This window comes from Lipotes vexillifer, unplaced genomic scaffold (genome assembly GCF_000442215.2).
Source record: "Lipotes vexillifer unplaced genomic scaffold, Lipotes_vexillifer_v1.1 scaffold798, whole genome shotgun sequence".
NCBI lineage: Eukaryota > Metazoa > Chordata > Mammalia > Artiodactyla > Lipotidae > Lipotes > Lipotes vexillifer.
In genome coordinates, this window is record NW_006791593.1 from 441,594 (window position 1) to 460,931 (window position 19,338).

General features: G+C 42.4%; 1 protein-coding gene across 4 annotated transcripts in view; it reads right to left on the minus strand.

The window, feature by feature from the left end:
• The window catches only part of LOC103078301 (catenin beta-1), a 50,677-nt gene extending 37,136 nt beyond the window's left edge, over positions 1 to 13,541 (minus strand). For 2 of the 4 annotated variants that reach the window (XM_007464468.1, XM_007464467.1), the window contains exon 1: positions 8,633 to 8,852. The gene's annotated coding sequence lies outside the window, so the exon portion shown is untranslated. Of the gene's footprint in view, positions 1 to 8,632; positions 8,853 to 12,745; positions 12,823 to 13,511 lie in introns of those variants that run through there. The other 2 variants (XM_007464469.1, XM_007464470.1) reach the window with 2 other exon arrangements.
• Positions 13,542 to 19,338: the final 5,797 nt, after the last annotated feature.

The following is a 19,338-nucleotide window of genomic DNA, read 5'->3' on the forward strand; positions in this document are numbered from 1 at the left end:
TAATCAATTGATACAAGGCATTTTTCAAGTGCCAAATATGAACCTAATAGTTTAACAAATCTTACTTCCTAAGTTATACATATATATACTTATGTATACATAGATACAGATGCATACATACCCGCAGAATCGTATTACATTCAATCATTTAGTAGAATCATCATTATAAAAAAAACTGTGCTCTAAATGGACTACTGCAGATGTCACAAACTGGCAGATCCTGCCAATAGGTGTATTTAATTTGTGTTAAACAGTGTCTCAAAACACGAATTTCATTCACCAATGTGTGCAAATCATGGGATGCACATTAATCCTGATCTCCTGCTTCTCTTAGGGGGAAAAAAATTCAGATGATGTGGAAACATGAACTACTTTCCCACACAATGGCTGGAGCTGAAGACTGGCTTAGATAGGACATGTGTTCCCCAATTTGTCGTAGTTCACAGGGTCCCAGTTAGCCCATACCTGCCTGGCCCTGGAGACACTGAGTAGTTATTCCCACTGTGATGCAAGATCAATCCTATATGGTTTGTGACAGCAATCTTACTTTAGTCACTTATCTTGAATGTCAAATTGTTGCATGCTATATAAATGAAGACAAGCAGCCTATTTCGAGAGATAAATTAGGTCCCCAACAGGCAGAATTTTTTTTTTTTTTTTTAAGTAAGATGTACATAGCTTTCAGGAGAACTTTCAAATCTACTCTCATCTCATAAAAATCTTGGAAAACTGGAATAGAAGCTATGTGACCTACAGACAATAAATGATGCAAATACTAGTTATGGACTTAGACATTACTTATTCCACATATGATGCTTTACGAGGGATCACAACCCATTCTGAAATAAGCATTTATATAAAACAGCTGAGGCAATCTTGCCTCATGTTTTTAAAAAGGTATTAACAGGGACTTCCCTGGTGGCGCAGTAGTTAAGAACCCGCCTGCTAATGCAGGGGACACAGGTTCAAGCCCTGTTCCAGGAAGATCCCACATGCCGCGGAGCAACTAAGCCCGTGTGCCACAACTACTGAGCCTGCACTCTAGAGCCCGTGAGCCACAACTACTGAGCCCGCGAGCCAAAACTACTGAAGCCTGTGCGCCTAGAGCCGGTGCTCTGCAACAAGAGAATCCACCATAATGAGAAGCCCGCGCACCGCAATGAAGCGTAGCCCCCGCTCACCGCAGCTAGAGAAAGCCCGCGCACAACAATGAAGACCCAACGCAGCCAAAAATAAATAAATAGATAGATAAACAAATAAATAAATACTTCTAAAAAAACAAGACTAATGGGTGGGAAATAATGTTATAACAGAAGTCGTGTAACACGGCCATGCAGGGCAAACCGCGAATCAGATGCCTAAATTTAAGTCCTACTCTGCCTCCTTCTAGCTCTTCGACCTAGTGGAGACCTGTGGGCTGGGGTCCGTCAGTTACCTTCTCTGAACCTCAATTTTCTCACCTACACAGTGAAGCAGGATTGGAATCTACCTCACAGGGTTGTCATGAGAGAATTTAAAAGGCCCATGTAAATAAAAGAAAGGTCTCTGGAAAGAGCCAGGCCACCGCAACAGTTACTTACTAACATTTTTTCTAAGGCAGATTACTCAGCTACTCAATTTCATATTTGGTTAACTGAATTCTCCCCTTCTGTATCACTCTCCCCACCCTGGCCCATTTTCCTTTCCTCTTCTGCTTCTTTTATGTCACGGGTGCTTTTTCCTTACTTACTGTCTCTCGTTTTCCTACTCCAGTCCCAGTGAACCTGCAAGGGACGCCCAAGAGTCCTACTTTGATACGACTAATGGTCCTGAGATTCTACCCCAGGTCACAGCAACATGACCCTAGACAAGTTCCTGAACCTCTCTGCCCTTCAGTTTTGCCACCTATAAAATCTCAACAGTAAAACTTCTCCTAGGGTTGTTCACAGCATGAAAGAAGATACTACCCACATGAAGTGCTTAGCACTCGTGTGACTTGCTTCCTAGAAGCTAGGAGAATGGTTGGTTGATAGTGAAAAAGAAGTTCCCAATGACTGCACACTGGGAGGGCAGGCACCGTCTTGAAAGACCTTGAGGGGAAATCGCAGCTGACTGGGATTGGAGACATCTGTGTCAGTCTAGGCCATTCTCTGAACGAGAGTGTCAATAGCTCATATTCACTCAGCACCCAGAGATGATATAAAGGGACCCTGTTCAGCTGGAGTTGACATCATGTGGGTGAAATCTAAAACTCTGTCCACTCAATAGATCCCAAAGTAAGAACGTCCTAGATACGTCCCTCTCTCCAATTCCTCCAGGATGTCTCATCTGGTGAGGAATTAATAGCTCACCTTGTTCTCTGGGTGGAAAGCTTGTTTTTAAAATGTGTAAGTCTGTCTGGGTCAAGGCTTGGGAGGTGTTTTTGGAACATCCTCACTTTACATTATGCTCTACATGTTTGAATCACTTGTGAATATTTCATTGGTACCTGTGTCTAGACTCTGACCAGTTAAAGTATTCCTCCCCCGAGCAGAGATTTATTGTCCACATTCTTACCGTGTACCAGGCCCTGTTCCAGGCCCTGGGGTTACAATGGTAAACAAATCAACCAAGGCCTCTCCCGTGGAATTTACATTCTGGTGGTGAAAGATAGAGGATAAACAAACAACAACCAAAAAGAAATATTAGCTACAAAGAAAATAAAGCAGTGTGGTATGAGAGACAGTGTCCAGGCTGTACTTTACACTGAGGATAGGGAAGGCATTTTGGGGATGGTCACATTTGATTTAACATCCAAAAGATGCCAAAGCACCCAGTCGTGCCGTGATCTACGAAAAGAGCATTCCAGACAGAGGGAACAGCATATGCAAAGTCTCAAAGTAGGAACAAGCCTTTATTCTGAGGAAGAAAAGAAGGTCAGGAGTTCCCTGGCGGTCCAGTGGTTAATACTCTGCGCTTCCATTACATGGGGCGTGGGTTCGATTCCTGATCCGGGAACTAACATCCCACATGCTGCGTGGCCAAATAAATAAATAAATACAAAGATAACAAAAAAGAAAAGAAGGTCAGTATGGCTGGTGTGTCCAGGCAAGGCAGATGGGTTGGACATTAAGTTAGAGAGGGTGGTGAGTCAGGTTACATGGACACTGTGAGCGAGGCAAGGAGTCGGATTCTCCATTGTATTGCTTGAGAAGCCACTGGGCGTTTTTAAGCAGAGAAGTGAAGGGATTGTTTTTTTTTTTTTTTAAGTAAGATGTACATAGCTTTCAGGAGAACTTTCAAATCTACTCTCATCTCATAAAAATCTTGGAAAACTGGAATAGAAGCTATGTGACCTACAGACAATAAATGATGCAAATACTAGTTATGGACTTAGACATTACTTATTCCACATATGATGCTTTACGAGGGATCACAACCCATTCTGAAATAAGCATTTATATAAAACAGCTGAGGCAATCTTGCCTCATGTTTTTAAAAAGGTATTAACAGGGACTTCCCTGGTGGCGCAGTAGTTAAGAACCCGCCTGCTAATGCAGGGGACACAGGTTCAAGCCCTGTTCCAGGAAGATCCCACATGCCGCGGAGCAACTAAGCCCGTGTGCCACAACTACTGAGCCTGCACTCTAGAGCCCGTGAGCCACAACTACTGAGCCCGCGAGCCAAAACTACTGAGCCCGCGCGCCTAGAACCCATGCTCTGCAACAAGAGAAGCCACCACAATGAGAAGCCCGCGCACCCAACGAAGAGTAGCCCCTGCTCGCCACAACTAGAGAAAGCCCACGCACAGAAATGAAGACCCAACAAAGCCAAAAATAAATAAGTTAAATAATTTTTTAATCTATTAAAAAAAAGGTATAACAATAATACATTTCTTAAATAGTCAAAAATCATTATCAACATTTCCACAAAAATATACTAAATTCCAAGAGCAAAATGGAGCAGTAAGTGATAACGGTCATTTTCCCTCCCTACTCAATCAACTTTTAAATTTCATTTCAAGCACCTATTTATGGAAAATATACAAAGTTAAAATTTTTTTTTCTAAACTAAGAATTTTCCATAAAATGACCATTTGACTTCTAAAAGCTATTTTTTTTTTTAATGATTACTTTTATTTATTTTGGTCTCCATTGCTGCGCGCGGGCTTTCTCTATTTGCAGCAAGCGGGGGCTACTCTTCATTGCGGTGCACGGGTTTCTCAATGCGGTGGCTTCTCTTGTTGCAGAGCACAGGTTCTAGGGCATGCGGGCTCAGGAGTTGTGGCTCGCGGGCTCTAGAGCGCAGGCTCACTAGTTGTAGCACACGGGCTTAATTGTTCTGCAGCATGTGGGATCTTCCTGGACCAGGGCTCGAACCCGTGTCCCCTGCATTGGCAGGCGGATTCTTAACCACTGTGCCACCAGGGAAGTCCCTAAAAGCTATTTTTAAATAGGCTTTCTTCCTGTTACTAATCAGAATCTGATTTAAAACAAGTATTTTCATAAAATAATGATACTAATAGAAACAGCAAGAACTTTTAACATAGGAGTGTGGAGAAAGGTTTTTACTGAAAATTTTAAAGGTCAAAACACTGGTACTGTGCATCACAGCACTACACAAATGTATACAGTACACAAATGCCTAGAGTCACTAGGCATTGTGCTCTAGAGTTCACGTAAGTTGACTCAACTAGCTTTGTTGATATCCAGTTCTTAACACAGACACAATATTCCTTGAAAATAAAACCAAGTTGAAGACTTACTCATGTTCTACTGTATAAGAGATTTTAGACAAATTGACAATTCACTTCTTTGTTAACTTCTTCTGAGAATTTTAGTTTCTATAATTCATTAATATGGCTAGACATGAGGATCATTTACCCCAAAATTATACTGAGTTTTTGGTTTATAATTATGATATATTTAAGCAGAACTTCCTATTTTAAGTAACAAATAAAATTTAACCCCTAACTTAACTTTGACCTTTCTCCTGCAAATAATGGTTGAGATGACATGTTCTCAAGACAATCTTTTAATTAGCAGTAATAATATAAATAAGCTATTCTAGAATTCAAAAGGTTCCTTGACTGATGCTTTCCCAACAAAACTGTTTGTAAATATATTCCACGCAAACTTGATGGGGAAAAAAATACCACTAGCACTATACTATATCCACTGGAGGGCACTCAATGTGACCAAAGCATGCAATAACATGCCCTAACTCTCTTCTCACTCAACTGCATCAAGTCTGAGGGAGACTTTGGGGATGGGGAATCTCTCTTAAAAGAAGAGATGCCCACAATGAACAAACTTACAAAGATAGTTAAACTCTAAAAAGGGTTCCTAATGTGATTGACTTTCTCTATTAAGAGCTTCTTTTTCCTTAGGGAGAAAGCAGATTAAATACATACTTCAAGGATACAGGCAGGGTTCAGGCCTCAACAGAAGTATCTAGATTTCAAACCTGGTCAAGCTCAGACTTGCGTAAAACACAAAAGCAGCATTCTTAAGTAAACAGAGGAAATAAAGAACTTTCTCCAGAGTTTAAGTGATGAAAAACTACACAAGTTAACTCCTACTCATTTTCAAGCAATACAAATCATATATTTTCCTTTCGTGAAACGTACTTATTCTAGCCTATTACTCTATCACACCACAATTAGAAAGGTATTACATAAACAATAGTCTGTTAAAGAATGAGAACTGATTCTGCAACTCAGTATCCTCAATGAGGGTACAAGAGGCAACAGCTACATGCTCTGGACTAATCAGCAAGCAGCAGCTCCTAGTCTATGTTTTACTATTTACTTTTATGGTATAAAAATGTTTTTAGTCAAGGTGTTTCAACTACAGATACCATATTCCCAACAAAAAGAGAGCTACAAGAATACAACTAAGTTAACACAACTTATGTTTTCAAAACCAATGTCACAAGTCAACATGTAGCACGAAAGAGTTGCCGATACTTTTTATTAGAAGTTTGTCCTGCTCTAAATGCATTCATCCCTTCTGCCCTGGGTTGGCAATCAAGCACACTTCCAACCCAGCTCAAAGTACAAACTTAAAATTTACCACCTCCTCCTCTACAGTTATAGTCAGCAACTAGTAAACCATAAAAGAGAAATAAAAGCTTATTATAACTGGACAGATGTATATTGTTTCATTTCAATAACACGAAAGTTTCATTTGGCTGAAGATACTACATATACTCCATTTCTGTGGTTTTAAGTTCACTGCTACTTGTAACTATAAAAGACTGAGATTCAAACTTTTGAATTCTCCATGTTCCTAGTTTCAACAATACTTACGCTCCTCTTTCCACCCCTCCCAACAATAAAAAAGGATATCTGCAGATAAAGTTTTCGTAAGAACCAAATCTCAAAACACCCTTAGAGAAATTGGCCTACTTCATATTTTCCCTTTCCCATTTGGGGAGGTGGAGGAGGGAAGTGTCCATGAAAACAAAAATACACTTCATTTTATATGTATAATTTTTATTCTCTTCATCACTAGTAACAGTAGGAAGCTCAATTCAGTTTCAGTTTTAATATGGGAATCTACATTTTTCTACATAATTACCTTGGCAAAGGAAATAGACAACATTTCGAAAGAAAGAAAATTCTTGAATACTTACTGACACTTGAACACTGCTAAATGTTTTGTGTTTTTTTTTTAGCCACCTTTTTTTTTTTTTAAATTGGTTTTTCCTGAAAGCGATTTTAAATGACTGCTCTAGCCTCTGGGAGAATTTCAGGCCTAGAACTCCACAAGGGTTCTAAGTTACATATTATACTAAACTTTCTAGTGCAGTTTTTTAATTTCCCCCTCAAGGACTTCAGACTTGAATAGTCTCAGCATTCCTTTAATCCTATAGAATAGTCTTCTGGAAGTTTTTCAAGCTACTGTTGCAATCACTTTAGGGCCTTGTACATGGCCTTCAGAACAAAGACCAGGTCAAAGTAATGAATACTGGGCACAACTTAATCAAATTTTGTGAAAGGATATTCTCAAACCTTAATGGCACTTTTTTTTTTTAACCCAGAGATTTGTGGGTTTAAATGTAAAAGTAAAATAAATGTAGCAGCCGCCTTAGTTCACACCGGGGGGCGGGGGGGTGGGGGTGAGCCTCCCAAGTAGAAGTTTACGTCACTAATTTAAGCAGATACTAAACAGCAGCATTAGATAAATAACATTTCAAGCTATGTCCAATATTTCTTAGGACGAAGACAAGTTAACAGGAAGATAGCTGAAGGTACTGAATGTACACCAAGGGACAATAATGAAATGGCTTCCCAAGTTCCAGACAAAATACTTTATAACTTAGCGATCTTAAAACAGCAGCCCAGACTTTATCAAAGGCTAGCCGTCTCTTCAAGTTGCTGTCTAGTCTAAGCCACCACTATTCACGACACAAAGCTCTCGTTTCACTAAAACCACTCCTCGATTTCCTACTGCCGACCTCTGCATACCAGCAGGCCAGTCTCCCTTCATTCACCACTCACAAACTCGGGGGGGAGGGGAGACCACAGATGTCTGGAAGATACAAAGTAGGAGACAATGCTCCCTCCAACAGGGAACAGAAAACGAAGGAAACAACTACATCCGACCGCCAAAGCTTTCAAGTTTAGCGGATTCAGAAGCGGGCTGTAAGAACTGAACTTCGAAAGTCTCTGTTCCAAGTCCTCTCCCCAGACAAAACACGGAACGAAGTTGCAACGCTTGAATTTCCTTCGGGCAATTTCGTAGCGAGGGAAAAATTCACCCCGCTGGAAAGTGTTCTCAAAATCAAGCCTAGCTGCCATGAAACTATCTGAATAAAGAATTTCCACGAACAAAATTCTCGAAGCAGTGAGAGGCTGAATCCCATGGGTCACTTGATAAGAGCCAGTAAGCCAGTCGCCCTCGCCCTTATTTTTCCCAGGACCTCCCTTGCACGCCGCTTTCACCCACCTGCACCGTACAAGAAAATATACGTGCAAGATACGGATTTTTATCTGTGCAAACCCTCCTGGCGCATCGCACCGTCTGCAGTAATAGTTTGGATCCTCTAAGGTTTAAAGTTGCTTCGATTTAAACAAGCGCACTCACGCCGGCAGGGCATTAAAAAACAACAACAACAACTAACGATCCTCTTAACAGTCCGTCCTTAAGCACGAAAGGGGGGGAACCTGGAGATGGGACCTCGGGTGGCGTCCCAGGTCCAGCGCCCGCACCCCAACTCCCCGCGGAGGCCGGGAAGGCGGAGTCCCCCGTCCCCACCCCGCCCCCCACCCCGGCGCATCCCGAGGCGCAGGGTCCCTCCCCCAAACTCAGCCGCGACCGGAGCCCCGGACAGAAACCACAGCACTCCCCCCCCACACCCCGCCGGCCATCCGAGCTCCAGGACGCGCCCTCGCGGCGCCCCCTCCCCGAAAGCGGTGCCCCCCGGGGCCCCGAGGAGCGGCGCGACCGGAACCGGGCCAGGCCGCCGCCCTCCACCCCCCGAGCGCGGCCCGCCTCCGCCGCCTCTCCGGCGTCCCCAGCCCGCAACCCCCGCTCCCCACCCGGGGCCTCTGGGCTGCGCTGGGCCCGGTTCCCAGCCGCCGCCGGGACCGCGCGCCCGCGACGAAGTTTGGCTCCGAAGCGGGAGTGGGAGCAGCCCCAGAAGGGTAAGGAAAGGAGCGCCCAAGCACCTCAGGGGAACAGGCTCCTCCCGCCGCGGTAGTCCGACCGTCCTCGGCCTGCAGTGGCGGCTCGACGGGGATCGGAGCTGCTCCTCGGACCTTCCTCGGTCTCCGCCTCCCCTCGCTCTCCGCTCCCGGGGCCGGCCTAACGCGGCTGCCACAGACCGAGAGGCTTAAAATGGCGCCGCACAAGGACCTCTTATAAGTCGCGCAGGAGCCTCTGTATCCTGCCGCCAGCGGCGCAGCGCGAAGCGTTCCGCCGCGCGAGGACAAGGGGCGGGGCGCGGGGGGGCGGTGGAAAGTAGTCCCCGCGCTGCTGAGCAGCCCGCCGCCGTCTGCCCGCCCGGGGCAGGGGCGGGGCGCACGCGTGCTCTCCGGACGCTGTCCGGGGTAGAGGCCGGCGGCTGACCCGCTGTGCGGAACCGGAGAGCGGCCCGCTAAGGCGCCGTGGTCCGAGGCGGGGAGGCCGGGGAGCGGCCCGCGAAGGCGCCGTGGTCCGAGTCGGGGAGGCCGGGGGCCCCCGCGAGCCGGGGTAGGCTGGGGGGAGGACGACGCTGGTACTCTCCACTGTCCCGAGCCCGACGTCCCCGCCTCGCGCGTGCCCCGGGCCGTGAGAACGGACGCGGGGCTGGCCGCGCGCTGCCCGCTGCTCGCGGGAGGCGGCATCGGGACCCAGGCCCTCCGGGGCCGAGCGGGCCAGGCGGCACAGGTCCCGGGAGAGCGGAAGTTCGGGGCCGGGGCCGCGCCGGCGGCGCGGGGAATGAGGTCGGGGCCCGCCCGCTCCGGGCGCTGCTGGGCGCCGCCGCCGCCGCCCGGCTCCCGGTCAGGGGACCCCGGCGCGTTCGTGCTTCCGCCGTAGTTGCGGTCTGGGCCCCAGGCTAGCTGCAGGAGGCGGGCCAAGAGCCCCAGAGCCGCCCCCCACGGTCCGGATCGTGGATCCCGCATCCCTACCGGCTGTTCACCCCGAATCTGGAAATGAAGTACCCGGCTGAGCCGCCGGTTCTCCCCACTCCCGAAGGCTGTGAACTTGCGTTAGGATAGGCGCCTAGCCCGCAATTCAACAAGTCCTGATGAGTCCCTACTGTGAACAAATGACTGATAGAAATGGACTAGCTCTAGAGCCCTGCCAACTAGGTTAATTCTTACAGATTCCATTTTCATCTGGTTCCACTTTGTTACTAAGTATCAATAGATTTTTGTGGTGGTGGCCGAGGATTTTTCTTTGGAGGAGGTGCATTTATAGGGTATCACTTATTTAAGAAATCCAAGTATGTTGTTTATGGAAAGAGCTATCGATTAGGCAGCTTCTAATTTTTAAAAACGCATTTTCTATTCTTCAAAAACATTTTCGAATTCGTCTTATTAGGTTGAAGTTGGTTCTTCATTTACCTTGGAAATGTCTCCATTGTAATCCAGCAGGATTGGCATTTGTCAAAGCTGAAAAAACTATGATCGATTCACTTTCTCTAGTCTGTTGTTGTATGCTTATTTTTCCTCCAAAACAATGGAGAGAGTACAAAAAGCAACAAAGTTATCTTGAGGCTTTTATCTCTGTAATTAATGCATGCAAACAATAGGTCTTTATACATAGGTACAGGCAGGAAACCTTCTTACTCATTCACTCATGGAGTAGGTTATGTAGTTTTACGCATAGCTATGCTTCAGGGGCAACATGTTCTTTAAACAATTCAATTTTTTCCCCTATCTTAAAGATATTTCATGATATGCCGTGGTAATGTTAACAGCTGTCTATCACCATAGGATATGTGGGGCCCTGCAGTGGGAAAAGTCCACAGACTAAGATGATGTTCAGTGAGATCCATTGTCTACAATGACTTTCTCATTTGTGTCTTTGCTAGTAGTTCTGTAGAATTAAGAGTAGAGGATGGTTGCAGTTAACCATCTGGTCATAATTCGAACAGATCGAAAGGAAAAAGATACTTCATCAAAGCAGTGTTTCTAATATAAACTTAAAAGTGTAAATGGCATTTTTTCAGGTACTGATCCCCAATTTTAATGTTTATATACAGAGTTAAAGAATATGCAGTTGATTTAAGTCATATATTTAAAATAAGATGACTAATAAATATCAGAGTAATTTTTTAACAGACGTTTCCTTTTTCTATGTTCAGTTTTGGTTTTGTTTTGCTGAATAAGGCACACTATTAAAACTGGTTAAGAAATATCTGCACCATTAGAACATCTAAAGGATTAAAAACTCTTCTATGTTTGTATTTCTCTATTTAGATGCCAAAATAATTGAAGCATTTTTCTATAATTTAGATATCTTAATCTAAATTTATAATTAATATTTAAAATCTCTAGTTAATACTTTAAGCAAACACATGTTAGTAAAGGAAATGTAAAATTTGCAACAATGCAGCAAGCTATTTTTCCCATCACATCTAAGTGTACGGAAGAATTACTGGGTGACTAGCACTAAGACGAATTAGTTGAATTTAACAAGTTGCTCAGAATTTTTATTTGCTTATCCCCAAGATAGAAATTGTTCCAATTGCCTCACCAAAAATATGAGATGAATAACTTCTCTGAAATGAAGACAAATATTAACATTAAACCAACAAGAAATGCAAGCATGAAAATACCTGATGAGTTGGTGGAATAAGTGATTTTGTAAAAATGATTTTTAAAAATTGACCTTGGGCAATACATTTCATAAAAAACACTTGGTTATCTTTTTACACCTTTTCCTTCTAGAGCTAGCCACTTGGGTTTGACGTGAATTAATCCATTTTGTGAAACTGCAGAGGACAAATGGTTCTAAATTTCAGGCTGTGTTCCTGGAAACCAAAAGTGTCTCCAGCTGGTTTAACAGAGGAAGTATTACCTGTCATGATTTCAGACCACTGGCACATCGAGCAGTGGTTCCATGGAGCCTGAAGGCACAGCGTCCCTTCACTAAAACACATACTTTTGAATCACCTTTAGGCAAAGAAAGAAATGCCCAGATTGTTTTTGCACTTCCGACAGAAACATTAATCAAGGCAGCGTTGCAAAGAAGGCCCGTTCTCTTTTGGGACAGTTAACTCTATCAAATCCACTAATTAAACATTTATTGAACACCAAGACAATGAGCTTCCTTTAGAGAGAAATGGATGCCTGGCTCCTTTTGATGAGGATCCTTAAATGAATGTGTAATTGTAATTGTTAAGAAGCCCTCCTTGAAAAGAAACAGAAACAGTAGAAAACAGTGAAACGAGGGTGTGGTCTCTTGTGGACAATCTGAATCTCCTTGGGAAGAATCCTCCCCCAGCAGAAAGGTAAGACTAAATAAAATTCCATGCATTTATAAACAATAACTCCCGACTCTCTAAGAAGGCTCGTTCAAAAATATTTCTTTTCAACAACCTGCAAACACTGGACAAAAATCAGAATCAGCTTTTCATTTAGCAGTTCATCAAGTGGGCTGTTTATGGATTGGGGCTTTTGATTTGCAATCCATCATCTCAGGGTTCAGTGTTATCTTTTGATTTCTTTCCAGCTGAACAGACTAAGTCGTTGTAAATACCTCTTGTCAGACTACATGGTTGGCTATTCTTACACACAGAAGTCATCTAGGAACCCACTGGGCAAATTCGGCGGAGAGCCACTATGGAAAGCTTGCATCTGGTGTGCACTGCGGCACGAGGGGGGGCAGTGAAGGTGGTGGGAGGCGATGTCCATGGTGTTGGCGGCGGCAGCAGCAGTGGTAGTTATGTTCATGGCCGCTTCGGCTATGGCAGGCACACTTTTCATGCTTGGAGTTATGTGTTCTCCAGGCCTTCATTGGCTTGACACAAGAGTCTCTGCCATACTAAGGAAGTACATTTTAATGGCTACCATAGAAGGTGTAAGGAGAAGCAGTGGAGACATCGTCCATCATATTCAAAGAGCACAAAGGTATATGTTTCTCAATGTTTCTAAGAACTAAGACAAACACCGCTGCATTGCTAAGAAATCATGCTTTGGAGACATACCTCCCCCAAACACACACACACACACACACACACACACACACACACACACACACACACCTCTCTATTAAAAATTTCAAAATGGTTGCAGATACTTCATTCACAAGAAGGTTAAAGGCGTTTCCCATCGAAAGAAGGATTAACTTACCGGAGGATTCTGGGACTGCAGATGTATACTGCGACAAAATCCTAAATTCATCGAAAAAAATCATTTCTAGACTCCAGCTGCTGAATATAATAGAATTATAGTAAATCATGGATAAGATTAAAACAAGCCATCTTCACATTCCAAAGTGTTCAGGAAAAAAATGATTCTTTTCTTTTAACTCCTTTCTTAAACAATGCAAATTTTAAAGTAGCTTTTTCTTTCCAGAGCACGCAGCGCCATGAAATCGATAATTTTTGATCTTTCGGTTAGTAGGCAACATGGTGAGCTATTGCAGGGACTGCAGGCAGCAGACATGTTCTTGTCAGCTAAAAATTTTCATATTGTTTTTGAATCCATTGAGATTTGTAGATGTGATACCACTGGTTTTTTGTTTTAGTTTGCACTAGGCTATAGGGACACAAACCCTCAGTTTATCGACATATCCAGGTCTATTGCTTTATATACATTAAAAACAGGGAGTCTTACTGGATCTTAAACAAAAAATTATGTAAAAGGAGTGGCTGGTGTGATTATAATCCCATCATGCAGGGTCCACGGTTCCCATTTAGTGAAATTTCGCAGAGGGCAACTTCTTAAGAACATCCCTGCTGTGCAGAGTGAAAAGCATGAACAAACCAAAGACAGAATTCATCTGTGTTTATATTTTACAAACAATGAAAAACCTACTCTTTGTATGCCTTTTTTCCCCCACCTTATTATTTCATGAAAACTGCAGCATTTTCCCCGCCCCCATCCAAACACTCACCACCCCAGCACTGCAGTATTCCGTCCCTCTGTTGCTTCTCCTTCGTCTTCTTTTTCGCTTTCACAAATTCTGCACGCGCCATCTTTGTGTGGGGTGATTCTTTGCTAATTTCAGTTACCCATTCTCTCACAAATCGGTTCAGAAATAGAAAATTATAGTGTGCTTTGGGGCTTCATTTGCCTAAATTTCTTCCAGCCTTCCTTTCTGACACAGAAACATGGAAACAACAGGGAGGGGGGGGGCATAAAAAGAGATATTTCTATTATTGCCATAACCTGTTGTATACAGTGGTGATAAAAAATATTATTAACATAATAGCAACAGCTGCAGCCTAAATAGAAGCTATGAGATAATTAATGTGCTACAACAAATTAATTTGCTGCAGGTGCCTCTGCTGCGAACTGAGTAACCCATGCCATATAAAGTCTAAATAAGATGAGTCCCCCCACATGCTAAAAGAATACAGAGGAAAACGTCTTGTTCAGTAAATATTATGCGTGCCTATTGTAAAAAAATTTAAAAAATCCTCCCCAGCCCCTTCCCCCCTGTCCCCCACCAACCTATCTCAAATGGTTTAGTCATCAGTGGATAACAGTGGAGTTGGATCGGGTGTTTATGTGTATGAGTGTGTATGTACGCAGGTGGAGGGTATAGCTTTCTTAAACATATGGAAGTTTGATGCTGGGTCTTAGCTGGAAAACGTATGGAACAGCTATAGATTTCTTTTAAAAAATCAGCTCCATTGGTTTTAAAACAAAAATTAGTGTATTCATGTGTATAGCCAGAAGGAAAATAACAGTGTTGAGCTATAGCCCATCTTTTAAAGATAATTAATCTTTTTTAAAAAATCACCTCTCTTACAAAAAAAGGAAATGTGTTTATAGTGTGGCACTCTTCATTGATGTGAAAGAGAGACTTTTTCTTTACTCTCACTTGCTGTCAAGTTGAGTGTTTATGGAGAATGATTGCTGGTTATATCACAAGTGTGTTCCAGAAATACACCGCATCAGACAGGGCAGCATGGACAGGGCCTGGGGAAGGTCACAGTGCCAGAAGCAAATGTCCATTTTCCGTTTTGCACCACTCAGCAAAAAATAACTTTGAGCCTAGAAAAGTGGAGGAACATATAGATTGATTTTTTTAACTACTTGACAAAAAAAAAAAAAAATTCTCTTAGCGTAGGGATATAGTCATTTCTGAGTTTTCTCCCAATAATGCTACCGAAGGAAATGACATTTCTGTTTTCATTGCAGCCTCAGTTTGTTGTTTGTTTAAAAGTCAAAAAATATAAATTTTATCATTGATCTAAATTTTCAAGGTTATTGGTTATTCAAATTTACTTTATTGGATGATCTTAAATTTTAATTCTAAATCTTACAATAAATTAGATCTATAGTTTCTTAAACAATGCATAGATTTTTTTAAATAGCATTTTGATTTAACTTTGCAGACATTTGATTTCTAGGAGAGGATATAAAATTATTCAAACAGAACACTGTTCTGGCTGTATCCAGAAGGGACACTGCATTTGCACGGGTTTTCTTTTAAATATATTTCACTTCACATATTCTTTCAGGTGGACAGCAATGCTCTGAGTTACCACCATTCTCTAGACGAAATTACCGTGTATTTGTCACACCATTTCTCATGCAGTGACGGACATACATTTTACTCCATCTTTCTTTTGTTTATGCTAAAGCTTTTTCTTCATAACCCACTTTCAAATCTGCCCATATTTTGAATTTATGATTATAGAATCTGAATTAGGGGGGGAAAGAAATAGAAACAAAGACTGTATTGTTTTTCTCATAAAAAGAGGAGAAACAGCCAATTCTTTGATAAAAATGAGAAAACTTGATAAGTATGGAATATATCCATCTCCTCTGGGATTTTCCAGTAATTTTGATGTTAGTCGACTGTGTCGTTCCACACAAATGGAACTCTGTGAAATCATATAGTTCTATAATTATGAAATCAATTAGAGAAAGAAAAAATGCTTTAATTTCTGTTGCTTTAAGGGATCATCCATTTAAAATATTACCCTTCCCCTATAAACTGTATTAGAATCTAAGCTATAAGAAATCAAGACTGTAAGTGTCTAACACACATATTCCTCTTTCCTGTGAATGTTCTCTTTTCATAGCATCATGATGCCAAATCTCTCAACCTTTCCTCATAAGACTTAGTTTTCAGAGCCCTTATTCTTACATTATCAGAACAAGCGACACTGTGCAAGTTCTAAATAGTAAAAAATGATTGTTGTAAACCAGCTTGCTTTGGGGTGGTTCGTTACACGGGAAAAGCTAACTAATGTAGCTAAGATGATGCAACTTTTGCCTTGTTTTTAATAATCACATCATACCGCAGGTTTATCCTGAGTTTGTTGTCTTCTAAAACAAAAATGTCTAAAGATTTTAAATTATGCAGTCTGGTTAGTAAAAAAATTTTGAGTATATGCTCTATAGATGTCTATTTATTTAAATCATATACAGGTACTGCTGTCAATACATATATTAAATAATCATTGAAGCTTGGCTTCTTTTTTTTTAAGATAAAGTCAGTATAGGAGTTGCAGTATTTTATTTCCTCGTCCCAATAGATCCTCCTGGGCACCTTTTGGGTTATATTCACACTATTCAGGACCACTCTTCTAAAACTATGAAATCTTCCACAAAATCTGCCTTAAAGCATTGTTCATCTATTCTGAATGTGTGCAATTTGTTTTTTAAAACTAAACTCAGCTTTATTTATCATAGTTGCTGATTGTTGAAGAACCCTTTTGGAAATTACACATTGATCTTTTCTATTAGCTGAGTTTAAATAAACCCCCTTGGGTAAAAAACAAAAAACAAAAAAACCACCGTTTGTGTTTCTAGCAAATGTACCTAGAATATATACTGGTTTGTGGGGTCTCTTGCATCACCATTTTCTCTTGGTATTTAACTCTTTTGTGTATGTGGATATGTATCCCATTTCTTTCTTTAACTATGTTTTAAGAAGGGGGTGTTGGGGACCCCCAGTGGTAAAGAATCCGCCTTGCAATGCAGGGGACGCGGGTTCCATCCCTGGTCAGGGAACTAAGATCCCACATGCCGCGGGGCAACTAAGCCCAAGCACCACAACTACTGAGCTCACATGCCTCAATGAGAGAGCCCGTGTGCCGCAAACTACAGAGCCCACGTGCTCTGGAGCCTCTGCGCCACAACTAGAGAAGAGAAAACCCGCATACCACAACTAGAAAGAAGCCTGCCCGCCACAATGAAAGATCCCGCGTGCCACAACCAAGACCTGACACAGCCAAAAGTAAATAAATAAAAGAAGGGGGTGTTAATGACATTTTCAACAAAGAAGATGAGGATGCCTTTTCAATGTCAAAAGATCCTGAGATACCTCACATGATAGTAGCTGTACTTTTAGTATCTGTTGATTAAGAACCTGCATGATGACAAAAAGCTACTATAAAATCAGTAAGGCTTTTAAACAAATTTTTGTTTTATTAATCACTGTGGAATCTACATGAATGTGAATACTAATCACAAACATATGTGGAAGACTCATTTTTCAGTGCACAGACGATTCTTCGTGCCCTTCTGGGGTATTCGGGCCCTTGCTTAACTTGGTAATGAGAAAGCCACTGCAGGAATGAAAACAGGAAACACAAATCCCACTCTGTGGTGCACTAGTTCAGTGACCTGGACAGACTCTTTAACCTCTCTGAGTCCTGGCATCCCCTCTGTAGTGGCAGAAACAGCAGTGGTGGTGGGAGTCACAGTAATCCAAATGGTGACATCCATTTGCTCAGGTTATAAGCTAGATACACAGAGCTGGAATTTGAACTCTGTACTGTCCAGTGCAGTAGCCATTAGCTGTGGGTGGCTATTTAAAGTTAAATGAATTAAAGTTAAAATAAAATAAGGTGAAATTAAATTTTAATTCCTCAGTCTCATTAGCATATTTCAAGCACTCAGTAGCCACACTTGGCTACCATATTGCGCAGCATGAATAAAGAGCCATCATCGGTTCCATTGGGAACAAGACTGTTGAACAAGACCGTCCAACTGCAAAGGCTGTACTTTTGCCACTGGATTTAAATCTTCCTTACTCTTACATTCCTTTACTTTTCCATCCATTTAGCAAACATTTACTGAATACCTACTACATGCCAGGCACCATGTTGAACACTGGGGAGTTATCTCACTGTGTTGTTGTCAAGGGCAAATGTATAGACATAAAAGAGCTTTTTAAGCTATAAAGTTTTAGATGAAAGTGAGATACTTGTAGGTTGTAGTTGCTATAATAGTAGGACTCCGCTCCACTGAGGGCAGGGTCTGTGTTGCTCTTCTTGGAATCCTCTCCTTCCTCCCCCACCCCATCTCCGGCACGTACCCATCAGACGTGAATGCATGGCTTCCCGTTATAGTGCATATGTGTCAGTTTTTATCCATCCACTTTCTGACCCCTTTTCCTAAATTAGGGGAATTCCTCAGGTAGGGTATGGGCCGTGGAGCTGGATCATGGGCGTGATGCCTCAGCTCAGCCAATCAGATTCCCTGCTTGGGACTTTGAAACTAGAGCACATGACGTGAAGAAGCAGGTTTACTTATTTCGGTGACTGCAGCAGTAATGTCCACTTTCTACGCAACTGTCACTTTACTGGACCTACGATGGTTAATCTTAAAAGCAACTTTATTTTGTCCACCCCAACCTGACACCCCCTTAAGCCTCCTTCTTAGGGGTGGTCCCACCATTACCATTGGATGCCACATGGAATGAATGCCCATGACTCTCCTGGTCTTTGTCAGCTAACAAAGTTTTCTGGTCACTAAGTTGCAAAACACGGTCTCTCGTCGCGGTGGCTTCTCTTGTTGCGGAGCACGGGCTCTAGGTGCGCGGGCTTCAGTAGTTGTGGCTCGCGGGCTCTAGAGCGCAGGCTCAGTAGTTGTGGCTCATGGGCTTAGCTGCTCCGCGGCATGTGGGATCTTCCGAGAGCACGGCTCGAACCCGTGTCCCCTGCATTGGCGGGTGGGTTCTTAACCACTGCACCGCCAGGGAAGCCCCGTAATGTATTTTTGACTGTTGTCTATCTATCTCCCTAGTTTGCACCTAGTCACTATATCTCCAGTATCCTTTCACATTGCAAAGCAACGCAGGCACCATGTACAACAGTCAAACAAATCCCAAATATGTAACATGGAATAAAGAAGTGCTACATAATTCCATGCGCCTCAGATTTCCATGTTCATCAGCATTTCTAAATTTATTTTGGAAGCAAATAATAGATTCACATATTTTAAATATATTTCACCCTATCCACAAGTTACCATCACCACAGCCCTCACCTTAACTCTCTTATTTCTTCCGTATCCCGCCACTTTCTCTATGCATATGTAAACAAACGTGACCTTGTGTTATTTTCCTTTTACCCTCCCCCCTTTTTACGCAAAAGATAGTATAGTCTTCTTGCACTTTCCTTTTGTCACTTAACAACGTATCTTGGAAATCGCACCACACCCCCTACCCAGAGAACTGCCTCAATTGTTTTTAAAGCTGAAGAAAGACAAATACTGCATGATATCACTTATATGTGGAATCTAAAAAAATACAACAAACTAGTGAATATAACAAAAAAGAAGCAGGCTCACAGATACAGAGAACAAACCAGTGGTTACCAGTGGGGAAAGGGAAGCAGGAAGGGACAACATAGGGGTAGGGGAGGAAGAGGTTCAACAATTATGTAAGAAATAAGTTACAAGGATATATTGCACAACATGGAGAATATAGCCAATATTTTATAATAACTATAAATGGAGTATAGCCTTTAAAAATT